The 14,440-nt window shown below is 44.8% G+C and overlaps 45 non-coding genes across 45 annotated transcripts; all 45 read right to left on the bottom strand.

The window, feature by feature from the left end:
• Positions 1 to 4: 4 nt before the first annotated feature.
• Positions 5 to 123, bottom strand: LOC148559394 (5S ribosomal RNA). Its single transcript, XR_015891181.1, has one exon. It is a non-coding gene; the product is annotated as a 5S ribosomal RNA (ribosomal RNA).
• Positions 124 to 312: 189 nt separating this feature from the next.
• LOC148559393 (5S ribosomal RNA) lies at positions 313 to 431 on the bottom strand. Its single transcript, XR_015889382.1, has one exon. It is a non-coding gene; the product is annotated as a 5S ribosomal RNA (ribosomal RNA).
• Positions 432 to 631: 200 nt separating this feature from the next.
• On the bottom strand, positions 632 to 750 carry LOC148559392 (5S ribosomal RNA). Its single transcript, XR_015889568.1, has one exon. It is a non-coding gene; the product is annotated as a 5S ribosomal RNA (ribosomal RNA).
• A 214-nt stretch (positions 751 to 964) lies between these two features.
• Positions 965 to 1,083, bottom strand: LOC148559391 (5S ribosomal RNA). Its single transcript, XR_015890234.1, has one exon. It is a non-coding gene; the product is annotated as a 5S ribosomal RNA (ribosomal RNA).
• Positions 1,084 to 1,312: 229 nt separating this feature from the next.
• Positions 1,313 to 1,431, bottom strand: LOC148559390 (5S ribosomal RNA). The gene has a single exon (XR_015889684.1). It is a non-coding gene; the product is annotated as a 5S ribosomal RNA (ribosomal RNA).
• Positions 1,432 to 1,630: 199 nt separating this feature from the next.
• On the bottom strand, positions 1,631 to 1,749 carry LOC148559389 (5S ribosomal RNA). Its single transcript, XR_015891180.1, has one exon. It is a non-coding gene; the product is annotated as a 5S ribosomal RNA (ribosomal RNA).
• Positions 1,750 to 1,937: 188 nt separating this feature from the next.
• Positions 1,938 to 2,056, bottom strand: LOC148559388 (5S ribosomal RNA). Its single transcript, XR_015889381.1, has one exon. It is a non-coding gene; the product is annotated as a 5S ribosomal RNA (ribosomal RNA).
• A 197-nt stretch (positions 2,057 to 2,253) lies between these two features.
• Positions 2,254 to 2,372, bottom strand: LOC148559387 (5S ribosomal RNA). The gene has a single exon (XR_015889567.1). It is a non-coding gene; the product is annotated as a 5S ribosomal RNA (ribosomal RNA).
• A 222-nt stretch (positions 2,373 to 2,594) lies between these two features.
• On the bottom strand, positions 2,595 to 2,713 carry LOC148559386 (5S ribosomal RNA). The gene has a single exon (XR_015890233.1). It is a non-coding gene; the product is annotated as a 5S ribosomal RNA (ribosomal RNA).
• A 205-nt stretch (positions 2,714 to 2,918) lies between these two features.
• Positions 2,919 to 3,037, bottom strand: LOC148559385 (5S ribosomal RNA). Its single transcript, XR_015889566.1, has one exon. It is a non-coding gene; the product is annotated as a 5S ribosomal RNA (ribosomal RNA).
• Positions 3,038 to 3,232: 195 nt separating this feature from the next.
• LOC148559384 (5S ribosomal RNA) lies at positions 3,233 to 3,351 on the bottom strand. The gene has a single exon (XR_015891179.1). It is a non-coding gene; the product is annotated as a 5S ribosomal RNA (ribosomal RNA).
• Positions 3,352 to 3,540: 189 nt separating this feature from the next.
• Positions 3,541 to 3,659, bottom strand: LOC148559383 (5S ribosomal RNA). The gene has a single exon (XR_015889380.1). It is a non-coding gene; the product is annotated as a 5S ribosomal RNA (ribosomal RNA).
• Positions 3,660 to 3,854: 195 nt separating this feature from the next.
• LOC148559382 (5S ribosomal RNA) lies at positions 3,855 to 3,973 on the bottom strand. Its single transcript, XR_015889565.1, has one exon. It is a non-coding gene; the product is annotated as a 5S ribosomal RNA (ribosomal RNA).
• A 231-nt stretch (positions 3,974 to 4,204) lies between these two features.
• LOC148559381 (5S ribosomal RNA) lies at positions 4,205 to 4,323 on the bottom strand. Its single transcript, XR_015889564.1, has one exon. It is a non-coding gene; the product is annotated as a 5S ribosomal RNA (ribosomal RNA).
• A 198-nt stretch (positions 4,324 to 4,521) lies between these two features.
• LOC148559380 (5S ribosomal RNA) lies at positions 4,522 to 4,640 on the bottom strand. The gene has a single exon (XR_015889562.1). It is a non-coding gene; the product is annotated as a 5S ribosomal RNA (ribosomal RNA).
• A 221-nt stretch (positions 4,641 to 4,861) lies between these two features.
• LOC148559379 (5S ribosomal RNA) lies at positions 4,862 to 4,980 on the bottom strand. Its single transcript, XR_015890232.1, has one exon. It is a non-coding gene; the product is annotated as a 5S ribosomal RNA (ribosomal RNA).
• Positions 4,981 to 5,179: 199 nt separating this feature from the next.
• LOC148559378 (5S ribosomal RNA) lies at positions 5,180 to 5,298 on the bottom strand. The gene has a single exon (XR_015889561.1). It is a non-coding gene; the product is annotated as a 5S ribosomal RNA (ribosomal RNA).
• Positions 5,299 to 5,494: 196 nt separating this feature from the next.
• LOC148559377 (5S ribosomal RNA) lies at positions 5,495 to 5,613 on the bottom strand. Its single transcript, XR_015891178.1, has one exon. It is a non-coding gene; the product is annotated as a 5S ribosomal RNA (ribosomal RNA).
• A 196-nt stretch (positions 5,614 to 5,809) lies between these two features.
• LOC148559376 (5S ribosomal RNA) lies at positions 5,810 to 5,928 on the bottom strand. Its single transcript, XR_015888808.1, has one exon. It is a non-coding gene; the product is annotated as a 5S ribosomal RNA (ribosomal RNA).
• A 206-nt stretch (positions 5,929 to 6,134) lies between these two features.
• Positions 6,135 to 6,253, bottom strand: LOC148559375 (5S ribosomal RNA). The gene has a single exon (XR_015889560.1). It is a non-coding gene; the product is annotated as a 5S ribosomal RNA (ribosomal RNA).
• Positions 6,254 to 6,462: 209 nt separating this feature from the next.
• Positions 6,463 to 6,581, bottom strand: LOC148559374 (5S ribosomal RNA). The gene has a single exon (XR_015890231.1). It is a non-coding gene; the product is annotated as a 5S ribosomal RNA (ribosomal RNA).
• Positions 6,582 to 6,799: 218 nt separating this feature from the next.
• On the bottom strand, positions 6,800 to 6,918 carry LOC148559373 (5S ribosomal RNA). The gene has a single exon (XR_015889559.1). It is a non-coding gene; the product is annotated as a 5S ribosomal RNA (ribosomal RNA).
• A 196-nt stretch (positions 6,919 to 7,114) lies between these two features.
• Positions 7,115 to 7,233, bottom strand: LOC148559372 (5S ribosomal RNA). Its single transcript, XR_015891629.1, has one exon. It is a non-coding gene; the product is annotated as a 5S ribosomal RNA (ribosomal RNA).
• A 189-nt stretch (positions 7,234 to 7,422) lies between these two features.
• On the bottom strand, positions 7,423 to 7,541 carry LOC148559371 (5S ribosomal RNA). The gene has a single exon (XR_015889379.1). It is a non-coding gene; the product is annotated as a 5S ribosomal RNA (ribosomal RNA).
• A 198-nt stretch (positions 7,542 to 7,739) lies between these two features.
• Positions 7,740 to 7,858, bottom strand: LOC148559370 (5S ribosomal RNA). The gene has a single exon (XR_015889558.1). It is a non-coding gene; the product is annotated as a 5S ribosomal RNA (ribosomal RNA).
• A 231-nt stretch (positions 7,859 to 8,089) lies between these two features.
• LOC148559369 (5S ribosomal RNA) lies at positions 8,090 to 8,208 on the bottom strand. Its single transcript, XR_015891471.1, has one exon. It is a non-coding gene; the product is annotated as a 5S ribosomal RNA (ribosomal RNA).
• A 227-nt stretch (positions 8,209 to 8,435) lies between these two features.
• LOC148559368 (5S ribosomal RNA) lies at positions 8,436 to 8,554 on the bottom strand. The gene has a single exon (XR_015889556.1). It is a non-coding gene; the product is annotated as a 5S ribosomal RNA (ribosomal RNA).
• Positions 8,555 to 8,748: 194 nt separating this feature from the next.
• Positions 8,749 to 8,867, bottom strand: LOC148559367 (5S ribosomal RNA). Its single transcript, XR_015891177.1, has one exon. It is a non-coding gene; the product is annotated as a 5S ribosomal RNA (ribosomal RNA).
• Positions 8,868 to 9,056: 189 nt separating this feature from the next.
• On the bottom strand, positions 9,057 to 9,175 carry LOC148559366 (5S ribosomal RNA). Its single transcript, XR_015889378.1, has one exon. It is a non-coding gene; the product is annotated as a 5S ribosomal RNA (ribosomal RNA).
• A 195-nt stretch (positions 9,176 to 9,370) lies between these two features.
• LOC148559365 (5S ribosomal RNA) lies at positions 9,371 to 9,489 on the bottom strand. The gene has a single exon (XR_015889555.1). It is a non-coding gene; the product is annotated as a 5S ribosomal RNA (ribosomal RNA).
• Positions 9,490 to 9,698: 209 nt separating this feature from the next.
• On the bottom strand, positions 9,699 to 9,817 carry LOC148559364 (5S ribosomal RNA). The gene has a single exon (XR_015890230.1). It is a non-coding gene; the product is annotated as a 5S ribosomal RNA (ribosomal RNA).
• Positions 9,818 to 10,015: 198 nt separating this feature from the next.
• LOC148559363 (5S ribosomal RNA) lies at positions 10,016 to 10,134 on the bottom strand. The gene has a single exon (XR_015889554.1). It is a non-coding gene; the product is annotated as a 5S ribosomal RNA (ribosomal RNA).
• A 203-nt stretch (positions 10,135 to 10,337) lies between these two features.
• Positions 10,338 to 10,456, bottom strand: LOC148559362 (5S ribosomal RNA). Its single transcript, XR_015891102.1, has one exon. It is a non-coding gene; the product is annotated as a 5S ribosomal RNA (ribosomal RNA).
• A 210-nt stretch (positions 10,457 to 10,666) lies between these two features.
• Positions 10,667 to 10,785, bottom strand: LOC148559361 (5S ribosomal RNA). The gene has a single exon (XR_015889553.1). It is a non-coding gene; the product is annotated as a 5S ribosomal RNA (ribosomal RNA).
• A 199-nt stretch (positions 10,786 to 10,984) lies between these two features.
• On the bottom strand, positions 10,985 to 11,103 carry LOC148559360 (5S ribosomal RNA). The gene has a single exon (XR_015889991.1). It is a non-coding gene; the product is annotated as a 5S ribosomal RNA (ribosomal RNA).
• Positions 11,104 to 11,299: 196 nt separating this feature from the next.
• On the bottom strand, positions 11,300 to 11,418 carry LOC148559359 (5S ribosomal RNA). The gene has a single exon (XR_015888806.1). It is a non-coding gene; the product is annotated as a 5S ribosomal RNA (ribosomal RNA).
• A 194-nt stretch (positions 11,419 to 11,612) lies between these two features.
• On the bottom strand, positions 11,613 to 11,731 carry LOC148559358 (5S ribosomal RNA). The gene has a single exon (XR_015889552.1). It is a non-coding gene; the product is annotated as a 5S ribosomal RNA (ribosomal RNA).
• A 211-nt stretch (positions 11,732 to 11,942) lies between these two features.
• On the bottom strand, positions 11,943 to 12,061 carry LOC148559357 (5S ribosomal RNA). Its single transcript, XR_015890228.1, has one exon. It is a non-coding gene; the product is annotated as a 5S ribosomal RNA (ribosomal RNA).
• A 222-nt stretch (positions 12,062 to 12,283) lies between these two features.
• On the bottom strand, positions 12,284 to 12,402 carry LOC148559356 (5S ribosomal RNA). The gene has a single exon (XR_015891106.1). It is a non-coding gene; the product is annotated as a 5S ribosomal RNA (ribosomal RNA).
• A 220-nt stretch (positions 12,403 to 12,622) lies between these two features.
• Positions 12,623 to 12,741, bottom strand: LOC148559355 (5S ribosomal RNA). Its single transcript, XR_015889124.1, has one exon. It is a non-coding gene; the product is annotated as a 5S ribosomal RNA (ribosomal RNA).
• Positions 12,742 to 12,933: 192 nt separating this feature from the next.
• LOC148559354 (5S ribosomal RNA) lies at positions 12,934 to 13,052 on the bottom strand. The gene has a single exon (XR_015889123.1). It is a non-coding gene; the product is annotated as a 5S ribosomal RNA (ribosomal RNA).
• A 216-nt stretch (positions 13,053 to 13,268) lies between these two features.
• Positions 13,269 to 13,387, bottom strand: LOC148559353 (5S ribosomal RNA). The gene has a single exon (XR_015889122.1). It is a non-coding gene; the product is annotated as a 5S ribosomal RNA (ribosomal RNA).
• Positions 13,388 to 13,581: 194 nt separating this feature from the next.
• On the bottom strand, positions 13,582 to 13,700 carry LOC148559352 (5S ribosomal RNA). Its single transcript, XR_015889121.1, has one exon. It is a non-coding gene; the product is annotated as a 5S ribosomal RNA (ribosomal RNA).
• Positions 13,701 to 13,928: 228 nt separating this feature from the next.
• LOC148559351 (5S ribosomal RNA) lies at positions 13,929 to 14,047 on the bottom strand. Its single transcript, XR_015887475.1, has one exon. It is a non-coding gene; the product is annotated as a 5S ribosomal RNA (ribosomal RNA).
• A 195-nt stretch (positions 14,048 to 14,242) lies between these two features.
• On the bottom strand, positions 14,243 to 14,361 carry LOC148559350 (5S ribosomal RNA). Its single transcript, XR_015891031.1, has one exon. It is a non-coding gene; the product is annotated as a 5S ribosomal RNA (ribosomal RNA).
• Between the last annotated feature and the right edge of the window lie 79 nt (positions 14,362 to 14,440).

Raw genomic sequence — 14,440 nt, 5'->3', positions numbered from 1 at the left:
AAAAGAGGTGCAACACGAGGACTTCCCAGGAGGTCACCCATCCTAGTACTACTCTAGCCCAAGCACGCTTAACTGCGGAGTTCTGATGGGAACCGGTGCATTAGTGCTGGTATGATCGCACCTATTATAACATGCGCACATAATTATCATATGCATGTCTTGCGACGTAGGGTAAGTCGAGCTGCGAATCCCTGCGGGGCCCGTGCGAGCTTGCCTAAAATGAGGTCATTGAGACTCGCTTTAGCTAAACTATTCAAGATAGCGCCGTTTAAAGAACGAGGGTAAGCACGACGTAAAAAAAAAAAAAAAAAAGAGGTGCAACACGAGGACTTCCCAGGAGGTCACCCATCCTAGTACTACTCTCGCCCAAGCACGCTTAACTGCGGAGTTCTGATGGGATCCGGTGCATAAGTGCTGGTATGATCACACCTATTATAATATGCGCACATAATTATCATATGCATGTCTTGCGACGTAGGGTAAGTCGAGCTGCGAATCCCTGCGGGGCCCGTGCGAGCTTGCCTAAAATGAGGTCATTGAGACTCGCTTTAGCTAAACTATTCAAGATAGCGCCGTTTAAAGAACGTGGGTAAGAACGACGTAAAAAAAAAAAAAAAAAAAAAAAAAAAAAGAGGTGCAACACGAGGACTTCCCAGGAGGTCACCCATCCTAGTACTACTCTCGCCCAAGCACGTTTAACTGCGGAGTTCTGATGGGATCCGGTGAATTAGTGCTGGTATGATCGCACCTATTAAAATATGCGCACATAATTAACATATGCATGTCTCGCGACGTAGGGTAAGTCGAGTTGCAAATCCTTGCGGGGCCCGTGGGAGCTTGCCTAGAATCAGGTCATTGAGACTCGCTTTAACAAAACTGTGCAAGATAGCGCCGTTTAAAGAACGAGGGTAAGCACGACGTAAAAAAAAAAAAAAAAAAAAAAAAAAAAAAAAAAAAAAAAAAAGAGGTGCAACACGAGGACTTCCCAGGAGGTCACCCATCCTAGTACTACTCTCGCCCAAGCACGCTTAACTGCGGAGTTCTGATGGGATCCGGTGCATTAGTGCTGTTATGATCGCACCTATTAAAATATGCGCACATAATTATCATATGCATGTCTCGCGACGTAGGGTAAGTCGAGTTGCAAATCCCTGCGGGGCCCGTGGGAGCTTGCCTAAAATCAGGTCATTGAGACTCGCTTTAACTAAACTGTGCAAGATAGCGCCGTTTAAAGAACGAGGGTAAGCACGACGTAAAAAAAAAAAAAAAAAAAAAAAAAAAAAAAAAAAAAAAAAAAAAAAAAAAAAAAAAAAAGGTGCAACACGAGGACTTCCCAGGAGGTCACCCATCCTAGTACTACTCTCGCCCAAGCACGTTTAACTGCGGAGTTCTGATGGGATCCGGTGAATTAGTGCTGGTATGATCGCACCTATTAAAATATGCGCACATAATTAACATATGCATGTCTCGCGACGTAGGGTAAGTCGAGTTGCAAATCCTTGCGGGGCCCGTGGGAGCTTGCCTAGAATCAGGTCATTGAGACTCGCTTTAACAAAACTGTGCAAGATAGCGCCGTTTAAGGAACGAGGGCAAGCACGACGTAAAAAAAAAAAAAAAAAAAAAAAAAAAAGAGGTGCAACACGAGGACTTCCCAGGAGGTCACCCATCCTAGTACTACTCTAGCCCAAGCACGCTTAACTGCGGAGTTCTGATGGGAACCGGTGCATTAGTGCTGGTATGATCGCACCTATTATAACATGCGCACATAATTATCATATGCATGTCTTGCGACGTAGGGTAAGTCGAGCTGCGAATCCCTGCGGGGCCCGTGCGAGCTTGCCTAAAATGAGGTCATTGAGACTCGCTTTAGCTAAACTATTCAAGATAGCGCCGTTTAAAGAACGAGGGTAAGCACGACGTAAAAAAAAAAAAAAAAAGAGGTGCAACACGAGGACTTCCCAGGAGGTCACCCATCCTAGTACTACTCTCGCCCAAGCACGCTTAACTGCGGAGTTCTGATGGGATCCGGTGCATAAGTGCTGGTATGATCACACCTATTATAATATGCGCACATAATTATCATATGCATGTCTTGCGACGTAGGGTAAGTCGAGCTGCGAATCCCTGCGGGGCCCGTGCGAGCTTGCCTAAAATGAGGTCATTGAGACTCGCTTTAGCTAAACTATTCAAGATAGCGCCGTTTAAAGAACGTGGGTAAGAACGACGTAAAAAAAAAAAAAAAAAAAAAAAAAAGAGGTGCAACACGAGGACTTCCCAGGAGGTCACCCATCCTAGTACTACTCTCGCCCAAGCACGTTTAACTGCGGAGTTCTGATGGGATCCGGTGAATTAGTGCTGGTATGATCGCACCTATTAAAATATGCGCACATAATTAACATATGCATGTCTCGCGACGTAGGGTAAGTCGAGTTGCAAATCCTTGCGGGGCCCGTGGGAGCTTGCCTAGAATCAGGTCATTGAGACTCGCTTTAACAAAACTGTGCAAGATAGCGCCGTTTAAAGAACGAGGGTAAGCACGACGTAAAAAAAAAAAAAAAAAAAAAAAAAAAAAAAAAAAAAAAAAAAAAAAAAAAGAGGTGCAACACGAGGACTTCCCAGGAGGTCACCCATCCTAGTACTACTCTCGCCCAAGCACGCTTAACTGCGGAGTTCTGATGGGATCCGGTGCATTAGTGCTGTTATGATCGCACCTATTAAAATATGCGCACATAATTATCATATGCATGTCTCGCGACGTAGGGTAAGTCGAGTTGCAAATCCCTGCGGGGCCCGTGGGAGCTTGCCTAAAATCAGGTCATTGAGACTCGCTTTAACTAAACTGTGCAAGATAGCGCCGTTTAAAGAACGAGGGTAAGCACGACGTAAAAAAAAAAAAAAAAAAAAAAAAAAAAAAAAAAGAGGTGCAACACGAGGACTTCCCAGGAGGTCACCCATCCTAGTACTACTCTCGCCCAAGCACGTTTAACTGCGGAGTTCTGATGGGATCCGGTGAATTAGTGCTGGTATGATCGCACCTATTAAAATATGCGCACATAATTAACATATGCATGTCTCGCGACGTAGGGTAAGTCGAGTTGCAAATCCTTGCGGGGCCCGTGGGAGCTTGCCTAGAATCAGGTCATTGAGACTCGCTTTAACAAAACTGTGCAAGATAGCGCCGTTTAAGGAACGAGGGCAAGCACGACGTAAAAATAAAAAAAAAAAAAAAAAAGAGGTGCAACACGAGGACTTCCCAGGAGGTCACCCATCCTAGTACTACTCTAGCCCAAGCACGCTTAACTGCGGAGTTCTGATGGGAACCGGTGCATTAGTGCTGGTATGATCGCACCTATTATAACATGCGCACATAATTATCATATGCATGTCTTGCGACGTAGGGTAAGTCGAGCTGCGAATCCCTGCGGGGCCCGTGCGTGCTTGCCTAAAATGAGGTCATTGAGACTCGCTTTAGCTAAACTATTCAAGATAGCGCCGTTTAAAGAACGAGGGTAAGCACGACGTAAAAAAAAAAAAAAAAAAGAGGTGCAACACGAGGACTTCCCAGGAGGTCACCCATCCTAGTACTACTCTCGCCCAAGCACGCTTAACTGCGGAGTTCTGATGGGATCCGGTGCATAAGTGCTGGTATGATCACACCTATTATAATATGCGCACATAATTATCATATGCATGTCTTGCGACGTAGGGTAAGTCGAGCTGCGAATCCCTGCGGGGCCCGTGCGAGCTTGCCTAAAATGAGGTCATTGAGACTCGCTTTAGCTAAACTATTCAAGATAGCGCCGTTTAAAGAACGTGGGTAAGAACGACGTAAAAAAAAAAAAAAAAAAAAAAAAGAGGTGCAACACGAGGACTTCCCAGGAGGTCACCCATCCTAGTACTACTCTCGCCCAAGCACGTTTAACTGCGGAGTTCTGATGGGATCCGGTGAATTAGTGCTGGTATGATCGCACCTATTAAAATATGCGCACATAATTAACATATGCATGTCTCGCGACGTAGGGTAAGTCGAGTTGCAAATCCTTGCGGGGCCCGTGGGAGCTTGCCTAGAATCAGGTCATTGAGACTCGCTTTAACAAAACTGTGCAAGATAGCGCCGTTTAAAGAACGAGGGTAAGCACGACGTAAAAAAAAAAAAAAAAAAAAAAAAAAAAAAAAAAAAAAAAAAAAAAAAAAAAAAAAAAAAGAGGTGCAACACGAGGACTTCCCAGGAGGTCACCCATCCTAGTACTACTCTCGCCCAAGCACGTTTAACTGCGGAGTTCTGATGGGATCCGGTGAATTAGTGCTGGTATGATCGCACCTATTAAAATATGCGCACATAATTAACATATGCATGTCTCGCGACGTAGGGTAAGTCGAGTTGCAAATCCTTGCGGGGCCCGTGGGAGCTTGCCTAGAATCAGGTCTTTGAGACTCGCTTTAACAAAACTGTGCAAGATAGCGCCGTTTAAAGAACGAGGGCAAGCACGACGTAAAAAAAAAAAAAAAAAAAAAAAAAAAGAGGTGCAACACGAGGACTTCCCAGGAGGTCACCCATCCTAGTACTACTCTCGCCCAAGCACGTTTAACTGCGGAGTTCTGATGGGATCCGGTGAATTAGTGCTGGTATGATCGCACCTATTAAAATATGCGCACATAATTAACATATGCATGTCTCGCGACGTAGGGTAAGTCGAGTTGCAAATCCTTGCGGGGCCCGTGGGAGCTTGCCTAGAATCAGGTCATTGAGACTCGCTTTAACAAAACTGTGCAAGATAGCGCCGTTTAAAGAACGAGGGTAAGCACGACGTAAAAAAAAAAAAAAAAAAAAAAAAAAAAAAAAAAAAAAAAAAAAAAAAAAGAGGTGCAACACGAGGACTTCCCAGGAGGTCACCCATCCTAGTACTACTCTCGCCCAAGCACGCTTAACTGCGGAGTTCTGATGGGATCCGGTGCATTAGTGCTGTTATGATCGCACCTATTAAAATATGCGCACATAATTATCATATGCATGTCTCGCGACGTAGGGTAAGTCGAGTTGCAAATCCCTGCGGGGCCCGTGGGAGCTTGCCTAAAATCAGGTCATTGAGACTCGCTTTAACTAAACTGTGCAAGATAGCGCCGTTTAAAGAACGAGGGTAAGCACGACGTAAAAAAAAAAAAAAAAAAAAAAAAAAAAGAGGTGCAACACGAGGACTTCCCAGGAGGTCACCCATCCTAGTACTACTCTCGCCCAAGCACGTTTAACTGCGGAGTTCTGATGGGATCCGGTGAATTAGTGCTGGTATGATCGCACCTATTAAAATATGCGCACATAATTAACATATGCATGTCTCGCGACGTAGGGTAAGTCGAGTTGCAAATCCTTGCGGGGCCCGTGGGAGCTTGCCTAGAATCAGGTCATTGAGACTCGCTTTAACAAAACTGTGCAAGATAGCGCCGTTTAAAGAACGAGGGCAAGCACGACGTAAAAAAAAAAAAAAAAAAAAAAAAAGAGGTGCAACACGAGGACTTCCCAGGAGGTCACCCATCCTAGTACTACTCTAGCCCAAGCACGCTTAACTGCGGAGTTCTGATGGGAACCGGTGCATTAGTGCTGGTATGATCGCACCTATTATAATATGCGCACATAATTATCATATGCATGTCTTGCGACGTAGGGTAAGTCGAGCTGCGAATCCCTGCGGGGCCCGTGCGAGCTTGCCTAAAATGAGGTCATTGAGACTCGCTTTAGCTAAACTATTCAAGATAGCGCCGTTTAAAGAACGAGGGTAAGCACGACGTAAAAAAAAAAAAAAAAAAAAAAAACGAGGTGCAACACGAGGACTTCCCAGGAGGTCACCCATCCTAGTACTACTCTCGCCCAAGCACGCTTAACTGCGGAGTTCTGATGGGATCCGGTGCATTAGTGCTGGTATGATCACACCTATTATAATATGCGCACATAATTATCATATGCATGTCTTGCGACGTAGGGTAAGTCGAGCTGCGAATCCCTGCGGGGCCCGTGCGAGCTTGCCTAAAATGAGGTCATTGAGACTCGCTTTAGCTAAACTATTCAAGATAGCGCCGTTTAAAGAACGAGGGTAAGAACGACGTAAAAAAAAAAAAAAAAAAAAAAAAAAAAAAAAAAAGAGGTGCAACACGAGGACTTCCCAGGAGGTCACCCATCCTAGTACTACTCTCGCCCAAGCACGTTTAACTGCGGAGTTCTGATGGGATCCGGTGAATTAGTGCTGGTATGATCGCACCTATTAAAATATGCGCACATAATTAACATATGCATGTCTCGCGACGTAGGGTAAGTCGAGTTGCAAATCCTTGCGGGGCCCGTGGGAGCTTGCCTAGAATCAGGTCATTGAGACTCGCTTTAACAAAACTGTGCAAGATAGCGCCGTTTAAAGAACGAGGGTAAGCACGACGTAAAAAAAAAAAAAAAAAAAAAAAAAAAAAAAAAAAAAAGAGGTGCAACACGAGGACTTCCCAGGAGGTCACCCATCCTAGTACTACTCTCGCCCAAGCACGCTTAACTGCGGAGTTCTGATGGGATCCGGTGCATTAGTGCTGTTATGATCGCACCTATTAAAATATGCGCACATAATTATCATATGCATGTCTCGCGACGTAGGGTAAGTCGAGTTGCAAATCCCTGCGGGGCCCGTGGGAGCTTGCCTAAAATCAGGTCATTGAGACTCGCTTTAACTAAACTGTGCAAGATAGCGCCGTTTAAAGAACGAGGGTAAGCACGACGTAAAAAAAAAAAAAAAAAAAAAAAAAAAAAAAAAAAAAAAAAAAAAAAGAGGTGCAACACGAGGACTTCCCAGGAGGTCACCCATCCTAGTACTACTCTCGCCCAAGCACGTTTAACTGCGGAGTTCTGATGGGATCCGGTGAATTAGTGCTGGTATGATCGCACCTATTAAAATATGCGCACATAATTAACATATGCATGTCTCGCGACGTAGGGTAAGTCGAGTTGCAAATCCTTGCGGGGCCCGTGGGAGCTTGCCTAGAATCAGGTCATTGAGACTCGCTTTAACAAAACTGTGCAAGATAGCGCCGTTTAAGGAACGAGGGCAAGCACGACGTAAAAAAAAAAAAAAAAAAAAAAAAAGAGGTGCAACACGAGGACTTCCCAGGAGGTCACCCATCCTAGTACTACTCTAGCCCAAGCACGCTTAACTGCGGAGTTCTGATGGGAACCAGTGCATTAGTGCTGGTATGATCGCACCTATTATAACATGCGCACATAATTATCATATGCATGTCTTGCGACGTAGGGTAAGTCGAGCTGCGAATCCCTGCGGGGCCCGTGCGAGCTTGCCTAAAATGAGGTCATTGAGACTCGCTTTAGCTAAACTATTCAAGATAGCGCCGTTTAAAGAACGAGGGTAAGCACGACGTAAAAAAAAAAAAAAAAAAGAGGTGCAACACGAGGACTTCCCAGGAGGTCACCCATCCTAGTACTACTCTCGCCCAAGCACGCTTAACTGCGGAGTTCTGATGGGATCCGGTGCATAAGTGCTGGTATGATCACACCTATTATAATATGCGCACATAATTATCATATGCATGTCTTGCGACGTAGGGTAAGTCGAGCTGCGAATCCCTGCGGGGCCCGTGCGAGCTTGCCTAAAATGAGGTCATTGAGACTCGCTTTAGCTAAACTATTCAAGATAGCGCCGTTTAAAGAACGTGGGTAAGAACGACGTAAAAAAAAAAAAAAAAAAAAAAAAAAAGAGGTGCAACACGAGGACTTCCCAGGAGGTCACCCATCCTAGTACTACTCTCGCCCAAGCACGTTTAACTGCGGAGTTCTGATGGGATCCGGTGAATTAGTGCTGGTATGATCGCACCTATTAAAATATGCGCACATAATTAACATATGCATGTCTCGCGACGTAGGGTAAGTCGAGTTGCAAATCCTTGCGGGGCCCGTGGGAGCTTGCCTAGAATCAGGTCATTGAGACTCGCTTTAACAAAACTGTGCAAGATAGCGCCGTTTAAAGAACGAGGGTAAGCACGACGTAAAAAAAAAAAAAAAAAAAAAAAAAAAAAAAAAAAAAAAAAAAAAAAAAAAAAAAAAAAAGAGGTGCAACACGAGGACTTCCCAGGAGGTCACCCATCCTAGTACTACTCTCGCCAAAGCACGCTTAACTGCGGAGTTCTGATGGGATCCGGTGCATTAGTGCTGTTATGATCGCACCTATTAAAATATGCGCACATAATTATCATATGCATGTCTCGCGACGTAGGGTAAGTCGAGTTGCAAATCCCTGCGGGGCCCGTGGGAGCTTGCCTAAAATCAGGTCATTGAGACTCGCTTTAACTAAACTGTGCAAGATAGCGCCGTTTAAAGAACGAGGGTAAGCACGACGTAAAAAAAAAAAAAAAAAAAAAAAAAAAAAAAAAAAAAAAAAAAAAAAAAAAAAAAAGAGGTGCAACACGAGGACTTCCCAGGAGGTCACCCATCCTAGTACTACTCTCGCCCAAGCACGTTTAACTGCGGAGTTCTGATGGGATCCGGTGAATTAGTGCTGGTATGATCGCACCTATTAAAATATGCGCACATAATTAACATATGCATGTCTCGCGACGTAGGGTAAGTCGAGTTGCAAATCCTTGCGGGGCCCGTGGGAGCTTGCCTAGAATCAGGTCATTGAGACTCGCTTTAACAAAACTGTGCAAGATAGCGCCGTTTAAGGAACGAGGGCAAGCACGACGTAAAAAAAAAAAAAAAAAAAAAAAGAGGTGCAACACGAGGACTTCCCAGGAGGTCACCCATCCTAGTACTACTCTAGCCCAAGCACGCTTAACTGCGGAGTTCTGATGGGAACCGGTGCATTAGTGCTGGTATGATCGCACCTATTATAACATGCGCACATAATTATCATATGCATGTCTTGCGACGTAGGGTAAGTCGAGCTGCGAATCCCTGCGGGGCCCGTGCGTGCTTGCCTAAAATGAGGTCATTGAGACTCGCTTTAGCTAAACTATTCAAGATAGCGCCGTTTAAAGAACGAGGGTAAGCACGGCGTAAAAAAAAAAAAAAAAAAGAGGTGCAACACGAGGACTTCCCAGGAGGTCACCCATCCTAGTACTACTCTCGCCCAAGCACGCTTAACTGCGGAGTTCTGATGGGATCCGGTGCATAAGTGCTGGTATGATCACACCTATTATAATATGCGCACATAATTATCATATGCATGTCTTGCGACGTAGGGTAAGTCGAGCTGCGAATCCCTGCGGGGCCCGTGCGAGCTTGCCTAAAATGAGGTCATTGAGACTCGCTTTAGCTAAACTATTCAAGATAGCGCCGTTTAAAGAACGTGGGTAAGAACGACGTAAAAAAAAAAAAAAAAAAAAAAAAGAGGTGCAACACGAGGACTTCCCAGGAGGTCACCCATCCTAGTACTACTCTCGCCCAAGCACGTTTAACTGCGGAGTTCTGATGGGATCCGGTGAATTAGTGCTGGTATGATCGCACCTATTAAAATTTGCGCACATAATTAACATATGCATGTCTCGCGACGTAGGGTAAGTCGAGTTGCAAATCCTTGCGGGGCCCGTGGGAGCTTGCCTAGAATCAGGTCATTGAGACTCGCTTTAACAAAACTGTGCAAGATAGCGCCGTTTAAAGAACGAGGGTAAGCACGACGTAAAAAAAAAAAAAAAAAAAAAAAAAAAAAAAAAAAAAAGAGGTGCAACACGAGGACTTCCCAGGAGGTCACCCATCCTAGTACTACTCTCGCCCAAGCACGCTTAACTGCGGAGTTCTGATGGGATCCGGTGCATTAGTGCTGTTATGATCGCACCTATTAAAATATGCGCACATAATTATCATATGCATGTCTCGCGACGTAGGGTAAGTCGAGTTGCAAATCCCTGCGGGGCCCGTGGGAGCTTGCCTAAAATCAGGTCATTGAGACTCGCTTTAACTAAACTGTGCAAGATAGCGCCGTTTAAAGAACGAGGGTAAGCACGACGTAAAAAAAAAAAAAAAAAAAAAAAAAAAGAGGTGCAACACGAGGACTTCCCAGGAGGTCACCCATCCTAGTACTACTCTCGCCCAAGCACGTTTAACTGCGGAGTTCTGATGGGATCCGGTGAATTAGTGCTGGTATGATCGCACCTATTATAATATGCGCACATAATTAACATATGCATGTCTCGCGACGTAGGGTAAGTCGAGTTGCAAATCCTTGCGGGGCCCGTGGGAGCTTGCCTAGAATCAGGTCATTGAGACTCGCTTTAACAAAACTGTGCAAGATAGCGCCGTTTAAAGAACGAGGGTAAGCACGACGTAAAAAAAAAAAAAAAAAAAAAAAAAAAAAAAAGAGGTGCAACACGAGGACTTCCAAGGAGGTCACCCATCCTAGTACTACTCTCGCCCAAGCACGCTTAACTGCGGAGTTCTGATGGGATCCGGTGCATTAGTGCTGTTATGATCGCACCTATTAAAATATGCGCACATAATTATCATATGCATGTCTCGCGACGTAGGGTAAGTCGAGTTGCAAATCCCTGCGGGGCCCGTGGGAGCTTGCCTAAAATCAGGTCATTGAGACTCGCTTTAACTAAACTGTGCAAGATAGCGCCGTTTAAAGAACGAGGGTAAGCACGACGTAAAAAAAAAAAAAAAAAAAAAAAAAAAAAAAAAAAAAAAGAGGTGCAACACGAGGACTTCCCAGGAGGTCACCCATCCTAGTACTACTCTCGCCCAAGCACGTTTAACTGCGGAGTTCTGATGGGATCCGGTGAATTAGTGCTGGTATGATCGCACCTATTAAAATATGCGCACATAATTAACATATGCATGTCTCGCGACGTAGGGTAAGTCGAGTTGCAAATCCTTGCGGGGCCCGTGGGAGCTTGCCTAGAATCAGGTCATTGAGACTCGCTTTAACAAAACTGTGCAAGATAGCGCCGTTTAAAGAACGAGGGTAAGCACGACGTAAAAAAAAAAAAAAAAAAAAAAAAAAAAGAGGTGCAACACGAGGACTTCCCAGGAGGTCACCCATCCTAGTACTACTCTCGCCCAAGCACGCTTAACTGCGGAGTTCTGATGGGAACCGGTGCATTAGTGCTGGTATGATCGCACCTATTATAATATGCGCACATAATTATCATATGCATGTCTTGCGACGTAGGGTAAGTCGAGCTGCGAATCCCTGCGGGGCCCGTGCGAGCTTGCCTAAAATGAGGTCATTGAGACTCGCTTTAGCTAAACTATTCAAGATAGCGCCGTTTAAAGAACGAGGGTAAGCACGACGTAAAAAAAAAAAAAAAAAAAAAAAACGAGGTGCAACACGAGGACTTCCCAGGAGGTCACCCATCCTAGTACTACTCTCGCCCAAGCACGCTTAACTGCGGAGTTCTGATGGGATCCGGTGCATTAGTGCTGGTATGATCACACCTATTATAATATGCGCACATAATTATCATATGCATGTCTTGCGACGTAGGGTAAGTCGAGCTGCGAATCCCTGCGGGGCCCGTGCGAGCTTGCCTAAAATGAGGTCATTGAGACTCGCTTTAGCTAAACTATTCAAGATAGCGCCGTTTAAAGAACGAGGGTAAGAACGACGTTAAAAAAAAAAAAAAAAAAAAAAGAGGTGCAACACGAGGACTTCCCAGGAGGTCACCCATCCTAGTACTACTCTCGCCCAAGCACGTTTAACTGCGGAGTTCTGATGGGATCCGGTGAATTAGTGCTGGTATGATCGCACCTATTAAAATATGCGCACATAATTAACATATGCATGTCTCGCGACGTAGGGTAAGTCGAGTTGCAAATCCTTGCGGGGCCCGTGGGAGCTTGCCTAGAATCAGGTCATTGAGACTCGCTTTAACAAAACTGTGCAAGATAGCGCCGTTTAAAGAACGAGGGTAAGCACGACGTAAAAAAAAAAAAAAAAAAAAAAAAAAAAAAAAAAAAAAAAGAGGTGCAACACGAGGACTTCCCAGGAGGTCACCCATCCTAGTACTACTCTCGCCCAAGCACGCTTAACTGCGGAGTTCTGATGGGATCCGGTGCATTAGTGCTGTTATGATCGCACCTATTAAAATATGCGCACATAATTATCATATGCATGTCTCGCGACGTAGGGTAAGTCGAGTTGCAAATCCCTGCGGGGCCCGTGGGAGCTTGCCTAAAATCAGGTCATTGAGACTCGCTTTAACTAAACTGTGCAAGATAGCGCCGTTTAAAGAACGAGGGTAAGCACGACGTAAAAAAAAAAAAAAAAAAAAAAAAAAAAAAAAAAAAAAAAAAAAAAAAAAAGAGGTGCAAAACGAGGACTTCCCAGGAGGTCACCCATCCTAGTACTATTCTCGCCCAAGCACGCTTAACTGCGGAGTTCTGATGGGATCCGGTGCATTAGTGCTGTTATGATCGCACCTATTAAAATATGCGCACATAATTATCATATGCATGTCTCGCGACGTAGGGTAAGTCGAGTTGCAAATCCCTGCGGGGCCCGTGGGAGCTTGCCTAAAATCAGGTCATTGAGACTCGCTTTAACTAAACTGTGCAAGATAGCGCCGTTTAAAGAACGAGGGTAAGCACGACGTAAAAAAAAAAAAAAAAAAAAAAAAAAAAAAAAAAAAAAAAAAAAAAAAAGAGGTGCAACACGAGGACTTCCCAGGAGGTCACCCATCCTAGTACTACTCTCGCCCAAGCACGCTTAACTGCGGAGTTCTGATGGGATCCGGTGAATTAGTGCTGGTATGATCGCACCTATTAAAATATGCGCACATAATTAACATATGCATGTCTCGCGACGTAGGGTAAGTCGAGTTGCAAATCCTTGCGGGGCCCGTGGGAGCTTGCCTAGAATCAGGTCATTGAGACTCGCTTTAACAAAACTGTGCAAGATAGCGCCGTTTAAAGAACGAGGGTAAGCACGACGTAAAAAAAAAAAAAAAAAAAAAGAGGTGCAACACGAGGACTTCCCAGGAGGTCACCCATCCTAGTACTACTCTCGCCCAAGCACGCTTAACTGCGGAGTTCTGATGGGATCCGGTGAATTAGTGCTGGTATGATCGCACCTATTAAAATATGCGCACATAATTAACATATGCATGTCTCGCGACGTAGGGTAAGTCGAGTTGCAAATCCTTGCGGGGCCCGTGGGAGCTTGCCTAGAATCAGGTCATTGAGACTCGCTTTAACAAAACTGTGCAAGAGAGCGCCGTTTAAAGAACGAGGGTAAGCACGACGTAAAAAAAAAAAAAAAAAAAAAAAAAAAAAAAAAAAAAAAAAAAAAGAGGTGCAACACGAGGACTTCCCAGGAGGTCACCCATCCTAGTACTACTCTCGCCCAAGCACGCTTAACTGCGGAGTTCTGATGGGATCCGGTGAATTAGTGCTGGTATGATCGCACCTATTAAAATATGCGCACATAATTAACATATGCATGTCTCGCGACGTAGGGTAAGTCGAGTTGCAAATCCTTGCGGGGCCCGTGGGAGCTTGCCTAGAATCAGGTCATTGAGACTCGCTTTAACAAAACTGTGCAAGATAGCGCCGTTTAAAGAACGAGGGTAAGCACGACGTAAAAAAAAAAAAAAAAAAAAAAAGAGGTGCAACACGAGGACTTCCCAGGAGGTCACCCATCCTAGTACTACTCTCGCCCAAGCACGCTTAACTGCGGAGTTCTGATGGGATCCGGTGAATTAGTGCTGGTATGATCGCACCTATTAAAATATGCGCACATAATTAACATATGCATGTCTCGCGACGTAGGGTAAGTCGAGTTGCAAATCCTTGCGGGGCCCGTGGGAGCTTGCCTAGAATCAGGTCATTGAGACTCGCTTTAACAAAACTGTGCAAGAGAGCGCCGTTTAAAGAACGAGGGTAAGCACGACGTAAAAAAAAAAAAAAAAAAAAAAAAAAAAAAAAAAAAAAAAAAAAAAAAAAAAAAAAAGAGGTGCAACACGAGGACTTCCCAGGAGGTCACCCATCCTAGTACTACTCTCGCCCAAGCACGCTTAACTGCGGAGTTCTGATGGGATCCGGTGCATTAGTGCTGGTATGATCGCACCTATTAAAATATGCGCACATAATTATCATATGCATGTCTCGCGACGTAGGGTAAGTCGAGTTGCAAATCCCTGCGGGGCCCGTGGGAGCTTGCCTAAAATCAGGTCATTGAGACTCGCTTTAACAAAACTGTGCAAGATAGCGCCGTTTAAAGAACGAGGGTAAGCACGACGTAAAAAAAAAAAAAAAAAAAAAAAAGAGGTGCAACACGAGGACTTCCCAGGAAGTCACCCATCCTAGTACTACTCTCGCCCAAGCACGCTTAACTGCGGAGTTCTGATGGGATCCGTTGCATTAGTGCTGGTATGATCACACCTATTATAATATGCGCACATAATTATCATATGCATGTCTTGCGACGTAGGGTAAGTCGAGCTGCGAATCCCTGCGGGCCCG

This window comes from Arachis ipaensis, chromosome B6 (assembly GCF_059453495.1).
Source record: "Arachis ipaensis isolate K30076 ecotype BB chromosome B6, ASM5945349v1, whole genome shotgun sequence".
Lineage (NCBI taxonomy): Eukaryota > Viridiplantae > Streptophyta > Magnoliopsida > Fabales > Fabaceae > Arachis > Arachis ipaensis.
Note: the sequence above shows the minus strand (reverse complement) of the source record. Positions and strands in the feature narration are given on the sequence as shown.